Source organism: Vulpes lagopus, chromosome 18, assembly GCF_018345385.1.
Source record: "Vulpes lagopus strain Blue_001 chromosome 18, ASM1834538v1, whole genome shotgun sequence".
Classification (NCBI taxonomy): domain Eukaryota; kingdom Metazoa; phylum Chordata; class Mammalia; order Carnivora; family Canidae; genus Vulpes; species Vulpes lagopus.
This window is the reverse complement of record NC_054841.1, coordinates 36,253,784-36,262,810: the sequence shown is the minus strand read 5'-3', so window position 1 is coordinate 36,262,810 and position 9,027 is coordinate 36,253,784. Positions and strand designations below refer to the sequence as shown.

Here is a 9,027-nt window from a genome sequence, read left to right as displayed (position 1 = left end):
ATGGCTCCAACCAGCAAAATGCAATTACCCTGATTTTACACTTGAGCTAATTGAGCAAAAAGAATTAAGAATATATCTGAGGTGACATAGAAAATAAGTACCCACAAAGGAATTCAAACCTGGTTCCATCTGTCACAAGCCTGTAGGCTCTCCACTGAGCCACATTGCCAGTTGCCATCCAAAACAGGGCTGTCCCAGTAATAAAATTGAAGGACACTTTTCTGATTTTTACAAGAAACTCCCTCAATGATTGTATATTGTCAGCCACTACCAGCTAATAAGTGTCCATCCCTTTTTTGGTCTGGAGCTCATAGCCTTTTAAGAGCCATTCATAAGGTCTGCATAATTCAAGGATGTTAAAAGCACCATCTCAAGAATGTTAGTAGATGTTTCTCAGATTAAAAGCCTTTCTGGAATGTAAGAAAAATATATTTCACAACTGCTTCCATTTCCTTTCCTAGGTCCCTCAAGACCTGAATGTGACCAAGACACTCAGAAATCCGTGTGATACTTCTTCCACAACAAACAACACGGGAACTTAGAAAGGACAGAAACTATTTCCATTATATGCATGATAAAGAACTGCACCTTCTATTGCTTCAGCTGGTAGAAGTAATAGAAGTAATGGAACCATACTTACTTAGTGACATAACAGAGCAATCAGAAGACTGGTTGGCAGCTGAGGACTAGGAAATGTATGCAGAAGATGTCAAGATCTGCAGAAGGTTTCTATGACCTCCTGTCTCAGGGAGGCTTATATTCTAAAACAGTGTTCTATGATCCCCAAAGGTTCCCTTTATGGTCTTGTCATTAATTTGAAGGGAAAGTTCATTTCCACAGGTCAAGCTTTGCAATGAATGTTGAGAACCCAGTTCAACAGTGGAAAAAGCTCTAGAATGTTTTTCCACATTCAAACCAGGGCTTCCTTATCAAGTTCATCAAAGCGTTTTTTAAAAATATAAATGTCTTACCACTTTGCCCAGGAAGAATAAATCTGCACAGCCACCTCAAAGGCTTGACAACTTTATTTTCATTGTGTAGAGCTGGGTGGGTCCCCCTGAACTGGGCTTCCTAAAGAGACCCAGCCCTTCTCCACACAGTCTCCAGGCCTGCCACTCCAGTGAGTGTGATCAAAGAGAGGAAAGCCGAGCCGCTGAGCCTCGAGAAATAAAGCTAAAACAACAGATTTGTTTCTTGGCTTCTCTCTTAAATACGTTCAGAGTGTTTAAAGCCCTGTAAGGAAATGCTGTGGGGCCCTGGATGTGAGAGAGGCACATCTAAACCCTTTCCCAAGAGGAAATCTCTCACCTCGGTGGGGTAAATTAGCTCATTAAGAGCAGCCAGAAGCAGGCAGGAAACCTGGGAAGTAGGAGCTTTAATTCAAAGCACAGAAAATTATAGATTTCTTTACACATTAAAAAAGCATTTATCTTGGCTAAAAATGAAACGACTTTTCAATGATCAACACATGGTTTAAATCTGCTTTGCTAATTTATATCTATCCACAAGTCTGTCTAGCTGTTCAGCTACCAGGAAATTCAATTATGTTCTGTAAATCTTTGTTGAACACCTACTATGTGCCTGTGGCACATTTGTGAATTGCATAAACAGAAACAACAAAAATAAGAGACAGATAACTACCTTTTTTTGTTCAGGAGGTGAGACTCAGGTATTAAAGACTGGAAGACATTTGTTTTTCACTTTTCAACAAAAGAGGGTATTTTTTATATACTAGGCATTGAGCTTAGTTGTGAATAATGCAAAATAGAATGTTAAAAAGTGCCTCATTCAGTGGAATCAAGTGCTAAGATGTATAGAGAGAATAACGGATCAAGGGAAAACAGGAGGTCCAACAAGAGAGAGTGAAGTTTCTCTGGAAGGTTTCTTAGAACAGTACCTGAATTGACCCTGGAGGTCAGTGAGAAATAATAGTAAGAGTGGCTTCTAGAAAAACAGGCTTTACTCTCTCTTCTGCTGCTTGGACCTCAGATTATTCTAGGTCTCTGGGCCTTAATTTCCCCCTTTAAAATAAACACCTTGACTCTAATTCACTCACTAATTCATTCATTCATTCACTCGCTATTTATTCAGGACTAACTATCCATACCAGATGGTCTTGACTATTTAGGATGAAGCCAATAGGTTTGCTTTGACCCAAGGCATAAAAGAAAGGTATCTGCTCTCCAGGAAGGGCTCTGATATGTATGATGTCATGAACCCCTGCTGTTACCTCCTTTTCACTTATAAAGTCATGGGGGTTGGCTCTGAGAAACAGGATACAGAACAGGTAAACTCTGTTCAGAGGAGGGGTCAAGAAAAGTGTAAAATATGGGGAATTGCAGAAGAAATGCCATACTGGTAATCACTTAGCATCTAATGTGTTCACATGTAGTGAGAGGATGAAACAGGGTGGGAACAGGGACCTAAATGGGTGGTAACAAGACTTAAAGGCAATGGAGGGACTCAAAGGAGAGCTGCCATTTTGCTCAGAGTAGAAAGATTTGACCGGCTACTTGAGACTGGTGTGGTGCCCTGAATAGTGTGGCCATCAGGACCGAGTCCCAGTTCTGTTCCTAGGTGACTTAATCTACATTGCTTGAGTCTGTTGAACTGCAGGTTCTACATTGGTAAAATTGGGTTGATAAGATTTATGTATGCTTCTTCCCCTCACATCTCAGAAGAATTTGGAGAAATGAATAATAACAATATCCAACATACTCTGTATGATAATTTTACATCAGTTTTTATTTATTAGCTCTGGGCAGAATCCATGTAGCTCATTTTATGTGAACATAGTACCAGAGTCTTGAAAATGACACTACCTGCAATTAGGAGTTCAAACTTATCTTTTTTGATGAAACTTGAGAAAAATATCTCCATTTGAGAAATTCCACCACAGCCCTTAGGTATAAGGGTGTAGGAAAATGCAACAGAATAAGCACATTTGAATGGGACATGCTTCATTTGAATAATTTAAACCATAATTAAACATCTCACATCATTTGCCATTCTTTTGATTAACAAAATAAGGAATGTGAACATTTGACAAGTTTAAGGCACATGCCCCTCCTGTTTGACACTTCCATGCAGTCTGTTGATGCCATTCCTGGTTATGAAAGGAATCCTAATCAAAGACATGCCCATTCCAATTTGAGACAAACATCATGGTGGTTTATAGAAAACTTCCTTTCTGTGTTGACCCACAACCTAAACAAAAGGTCAAAATCACTTAAGTTGCTTCAAAACAGAGTTGTGATACAAACCAGCAATGTGGTGTGGATGGAAGCCCATGCAATTCCTTTGTAAGTTGCAAAGCTATGTAAACACTATGAAAGACTGCTATTGTTTATTCTGATACCATAGTCAACACTTTGGAATCATTAGCTTTGAACCCTTGGGTAAAGCTGGTTTTTAAACTCTCTATTTCACAGTCAAGGTCAGCTTCTTCTATAGTCAGCAGATCCATAACCCCGAACGCCACATCCTCCCCTCACATACACATGTTCAGCTCTCACAGGCATCAACAGGAGGGTCTCCTGAGATACTGAGCAAGGATAAGGATTACAGCCCTCTCTCCTCTTTTACCTGAAGATTAAATGCTAAGGAATCAGTTTGAGTTATCAAATACAGAAGGCCAAAAGTAAGAAATAATACATTGGAACTGAACTACAGATGATTCCTAAATTTCTTGACCATGGAAATATTAATGTCAAACAGTATAGTATAACTAAGTGGACACATATTAAATTATCTTTTCACCAAGTCACCCAACTCCACTTCAAATATCACCCATATAAAAAGAATGTAGTGGCCACAAGTGGGACCTCATAAATCAATTACTGTAATGCACAGCCATTCTGGCTTCCATATTTGTAAAAGATTAAATATATAAATGTTGGTCTAGAAGGCAGGAGTCTTCAACCTCAGCTTCTCAGCCACTGACAATAATTAGTGGGGTGACTTTCATGACTCAGTGAAATGTACTGGCATGTATTTTCATTTCTCTTATTAAAAAATCACCCAAAAGAGCACTCAGTGATCTAAAATTCTGTGATGTCTGAGAACCAAATGAGAGAATATAACTGCACACATCCATAAGAATTGCTTCAGGGAACTATAAACTTAAAACCCCTGGGGCAGGGATGCCTGAGTGGCTCAGTGGTTGAGCGTCTGCCTTTGGCTCAGGGTGTGATCCCAGGTCCAGGGATCAAGCCCCATATCAGGCTCTCCGCGAGGAGCCTGCTTCTCCCTGTCTATGTCTTTGCTTCTCTCTCTGTGTCTCTCATGAATAAATAAATAAATAAATAATCTTAAAAAAAAAAAAACCTGGGGCAGTATTGTTATCTTCAATTATGAAGCATAGGACATTAATAATTAACAGTGCACTACTCACAAAGGTAGTAAAATTAAGTAAGTACTAAGGTGACTTTCTGGGCTATGCCTAAGATCCAGCCCAAGCAGCTCCACTGGTACAACACCTACCCTAAGAATTAACTGAATGTGGGACAAAGTCCAAACAAACCTAAGGTGCCTAGGATTAGGCCAGAGAGAGCACACATATGTACAACATGTCTAGAAAATTCTCCAAGGCCAGGACTTATACCTGGGGCCCTGGAACAGGACAGAGAAAACCAGAGTCGAGGCAGCCCTTCACTTTCAACTGGCTGTGTTCATTTGTAAGTCATATAGGAGCAACACTCTGACCAAAGGATAGGTATCCTAGCCAGCCCACAGAAGCCTCAACAGAGAACACCCCCTAAAGAACAGTAGTTATAGGCTATACATAATAATGCTTCCAATGAAAAGTACCTTCCAAGTACTAGGAAGAAAGCAGTGCATCCCACCCCTATTCCCTATGCATACATACTAGGTAGGCAGTTTCTTTCTTTCTTTCTTTTGTTCTTCTTTCTCTCTTATTTTTAAGATGTATTTATTTGGGGTGGGGGGCAGAGGGAGAGGGAAAAAATCTCAAGTAGACTCCCCAATGAGTGCAGAGCCCATCTCAGGGATCAATCCCTTGATGGAGATCATGACCTGAGTTGAAATCTAATTAGATGCTCAACTGACTGAGCCACTCAGGTGCCCCAGGTAGGCAGTTTCTTTCAGGGGCTTGTTCAAAGTAGGACCTAATAGTTTAATGATCCCAGATAAAAGTAGTATCCCATGGACACTGGTAGCAATGACCTTTTCCATTGGAGTATGAAATCTGTGGACTGGATCATCTGCCCAACCATGGCAGTCACCAACAGATGGATCAATTGCAAAAACAGTATGTTGAGGGGACAAAGAGAAACGAGGCCAGAGCTGCAGGTGCTTTTTCTGCCTGCAGTGTCTCAGATTCATTCTTAAGGAACTGAGAACTTAATCTTCCAAAATGTCAAAAAGACCATCTTATGCCCCACCTCCCACCCAGCTCCTGCAACACAAATGCCCAGCACACCAGGGTTTGTGGGATACAATCCATACAGTCATCTCACTTACAACAACTACAGGCTGGGAGGGAACCCGGGCACCAACAGCCGGGTCACAGCATCCTCTGGTATTATGATTCCAAAACCCCCAAAGCCACCAGATAAGCCGCTGATGCCCTACATGAGGTACAGCAGAAAGGTCTGGGACCAAGTAAAAGTTTCCAACCCTGACCTAAAGTTGTGGGAGATTGGCAAGATTATTGGTGGCATGTGGCGAGATCTCACTGATGAAGAAAAACAAGAATATTTAAACGAATACGAAGCAGAAAAGATAGAGTACAATGAATCTATGAAGGCCTATCATAATTCCCCCGCATACGTTGCTTACATAAATGCGAAAAGTCGTGCAGAAGCTGCTTTAGAGGAAGAAAGTCGACAGAGACGGTCTCGCATGGACAAAGGAGAACCTTACATGAGCATTCAGCCTGCTGAAGATCCAGATGATTATGATGATAACTTTTCAGTGAAGCAGACAGCCACTGCCCGTTTCCAGGGAAACCACCGCCTCATCAGTGAAATCCTTAGTGAGAGTGTGGTGCCAGACGTTCGCTCAGTTGTCACAACAGCTAGAATGCAGGTCCTCAAATGACAGGTCCAGTCCTTAATGGTTCATCAGCGAAAACTAGAAGCTGAACTTCTTCAGATAGAGGAGCCACACCAGGAAAAGAAGAGGAAGTTCCTAGAAAGCAGATTCATTTAACAATGAACTTAAAAGGTTGTGCGGTTTGAAAGTAGAAGTGGATATGGAAAAGGTTGCCGCTGAAATTGCACAGGCTGAAGAGCAGGCTCGCAAAAGGCAAGAGGAGAAGGAGAAAGAAACAGCAGAGCAAGCTGAACGTAGTCAGAGCAGCATGGTTCCCGAGGAAGAGCCCGCTGCTAGTAAGACCCAGGAGAAGAAGGACGACGAAAGCATCCCTATGGAGACAGAGGAGACACACCTTGAGGAAGCAACGGAAAGCCAACAGAACGGTGAAGAAGGCACGTCTACTCCTGAGGACAAGGAGAGCGGGCAGGAGGGGGTGGACTGTATCGCCGAGGAAGGGACCAGTGATAGCAACACTGGCTCAGAGAGCAACAGTGCAACAGTAGAGGAGCCACCGACAGATCCCACACCAGAAGATGAGAAGAAAGAATAAATGTTGCCTTGTTTTATGTGTTCTAAATACTTTTTTAAATGAAAAAAAATTGTTTTTTGAGTTAAAAAACAGTATGTTGAATAAAGGAAGTAAGATACAAAAGAATATATACTGCATGATCCTAATAGTATGAAGTTCTAAAATAGGTAAAATGAATCTACATTAGTAAGTATCAAAACAATTGGTTTGGCAAGGGGTGGAGGACTGCCTGATAAGGAGCCCAAAGGAACTTTCTGGATTAATGGAAATATTCTGGGGTTACATTTGGATATGAATTTGTCAAAAATAATTGAGCTCATACTAAAGATCTATGCATTTCACTATAATCCATATACCGATTAATATATATATTATATAAATTTTATATATATAAAATTTTATATATATAAAAAATATATAAAAATATAAAAATATATATATATTTTATATATAAAATTTTATATATATAAAATATATATATATATATGAATAGGCAATCCTGGGGAAGGAGATATTGGTATAATGATAATAATATTCCAATCCTCAAAGACTTTTCAGTGGTAGGGGAGACACCACCTACCTGACAAGGCTAAAACATTTGGAAGGAAAGGTCAGAGGTGCTGAACACATTTTATAGCATACATATAGACTCTTTTTTTTTTTTAGATTTTATTTATTTATTCATGAGAGACACAGAAGGAGAGGCAGAGACATAGGAAGAAGGAGAATCAGGCTCCCCACAGGGACTCAATCCCAGGACCCTGGGATCACTACCTGAGCCGAAGGCTCAAATTCATTTGGATTAAAGCAGAGATGGACCCTTAAAGACCATCAGCCCACATCTTTCTCATGGCCCACTTCTAACCCATGACATTTGAAAAACAGGTGTTTGCAGATTCTCCCTCAAGAGACACTTTCTATCTTCCCATAAGCTTTCCAGCTTTATTTTCTATATACATGAAGATATACCTCAAATGATAAATTCATCCCTCCTCCCAGAGACTGAATCTAGACTATTAGACAATCTGACCTCCTCGAGCCCAAGAGCAGAGGTCAGAGCACTATTAACACCTGGGAATCAGGAAGGGGAAACCAAAAGACTGACAAAGATACCTAATACACTCCAATTCTTAAACTTTTAGATGATTTTTCTGTAGCCATTGTCTGTTGACCATGAAAACATCATGGAGCACCCTGTTTGAACTGTTCAGAGTCACTGAGCAGCCAGTCAAACCACTCCCTTTGTTACTTCCACAGGTCACCCTGTCTCAATGCATACATAGCAACAAACCAGCCTGAGTAACACAAACAAACACATTTCAGTCCAACAGAAGATCTGAAAACTTTTCAAAACTAAAAAATCACAAGCAATAAAAGGCAGAGTTGTATATTTACTCTTAATGTGAAAAAAGGGGAGAAAAATCAAACCTGAGAATAAATCCACCTGTGAGTGCCTATCTCTATTGAGGTCACCAAAAATCCCTCCTCTTTATTTGCAAACAGTTCAGAAGCTACTGAAGAAAGTCAGCCAATAAACATTTTTGAAACCAAGATTAATGGCTGATTTGTCACCTGGGAAGGGAAAGGAAAGGAAAGGAAAGGTGAGCTTGCATGCCTCTGCTAAGGAAGCAAACCAGAGGAGGAGGGGCAGCTGATTTATGGGGTTGTGAGGAGACTAATTAGAGCCTCATGAAGGGAGATAAGAGGGACCAAAGGCATTTGGGAAAAGCAAAGTGAAAGGTGGGGACACAGCAGAGTCCATAGAGCAAACGAGGAGCTGGGGGAGGGGGACAAGTTGCAGAAATAAGTTCCAGCAGCAAAGCAGAGAGACTGTGTAAGGATTCCAAGGAAATTTCATGTTTGGAAAGCTTCTAGGAGACACGAAGAAAAGCCCCATGTTCTTGCACCCCAGACAAGGTCTGAAAACAAAGTCCTTACAGCTTAATTTTGAACAGTTCCCCTTAACACCACCCCCACCCCGGGATTGTGAACAAGTGGCCAGCATGCCCAGGATCACCCAGTGTGCAATCTTTCTCCTTCCTATCCCAGTGTCCCCATGACCCAGTCTGCTCAGGGGTCCGTAGGTTGATTTCTTGAACAGCAACACAGCAAGACAATTTCTTGCTTTATCACTTGTTACATTTGCCCCTGCACCAGCCATATTTGCATCTGTCAGATGTCCTGACACAGGAAGTAGCTATCAGAGACACAAGGGGACTGAATCCAGATCCAAAAACAAGCAGACCAAGGAAGGAAGACCCTCTGTGCAACCCGGTCCTGAGAGAAGCCCAGGCTGGATGGTGCTGGGGCAGCCTCTTCAAAAGACAAACATGGTGTCAGAGGAGGGGACCAGGAGGTCAGAACCACTGCAGTATGTCTGGAGAGGAGGGGGTGCCTGAGAAGGGAAGGACAACCTGCCTCACGTTCAGAGTAGAGCCTCT

At 41.4% G+C, this 9,027-nt stretch overlaps 1 pseudogene; it reads left to right on the top strand.

Annotated features, from left to right (window-relative positions):
• The first annotated feature begins 5,323 nt into the window (after positions 1-5,323).
• LOC121478340 lies at positions 5,324-6,607 on the top strand (annotated as a pseudogene).
• Positions 6,608-9,027: the final 2,420 nt, after the last annotated feature.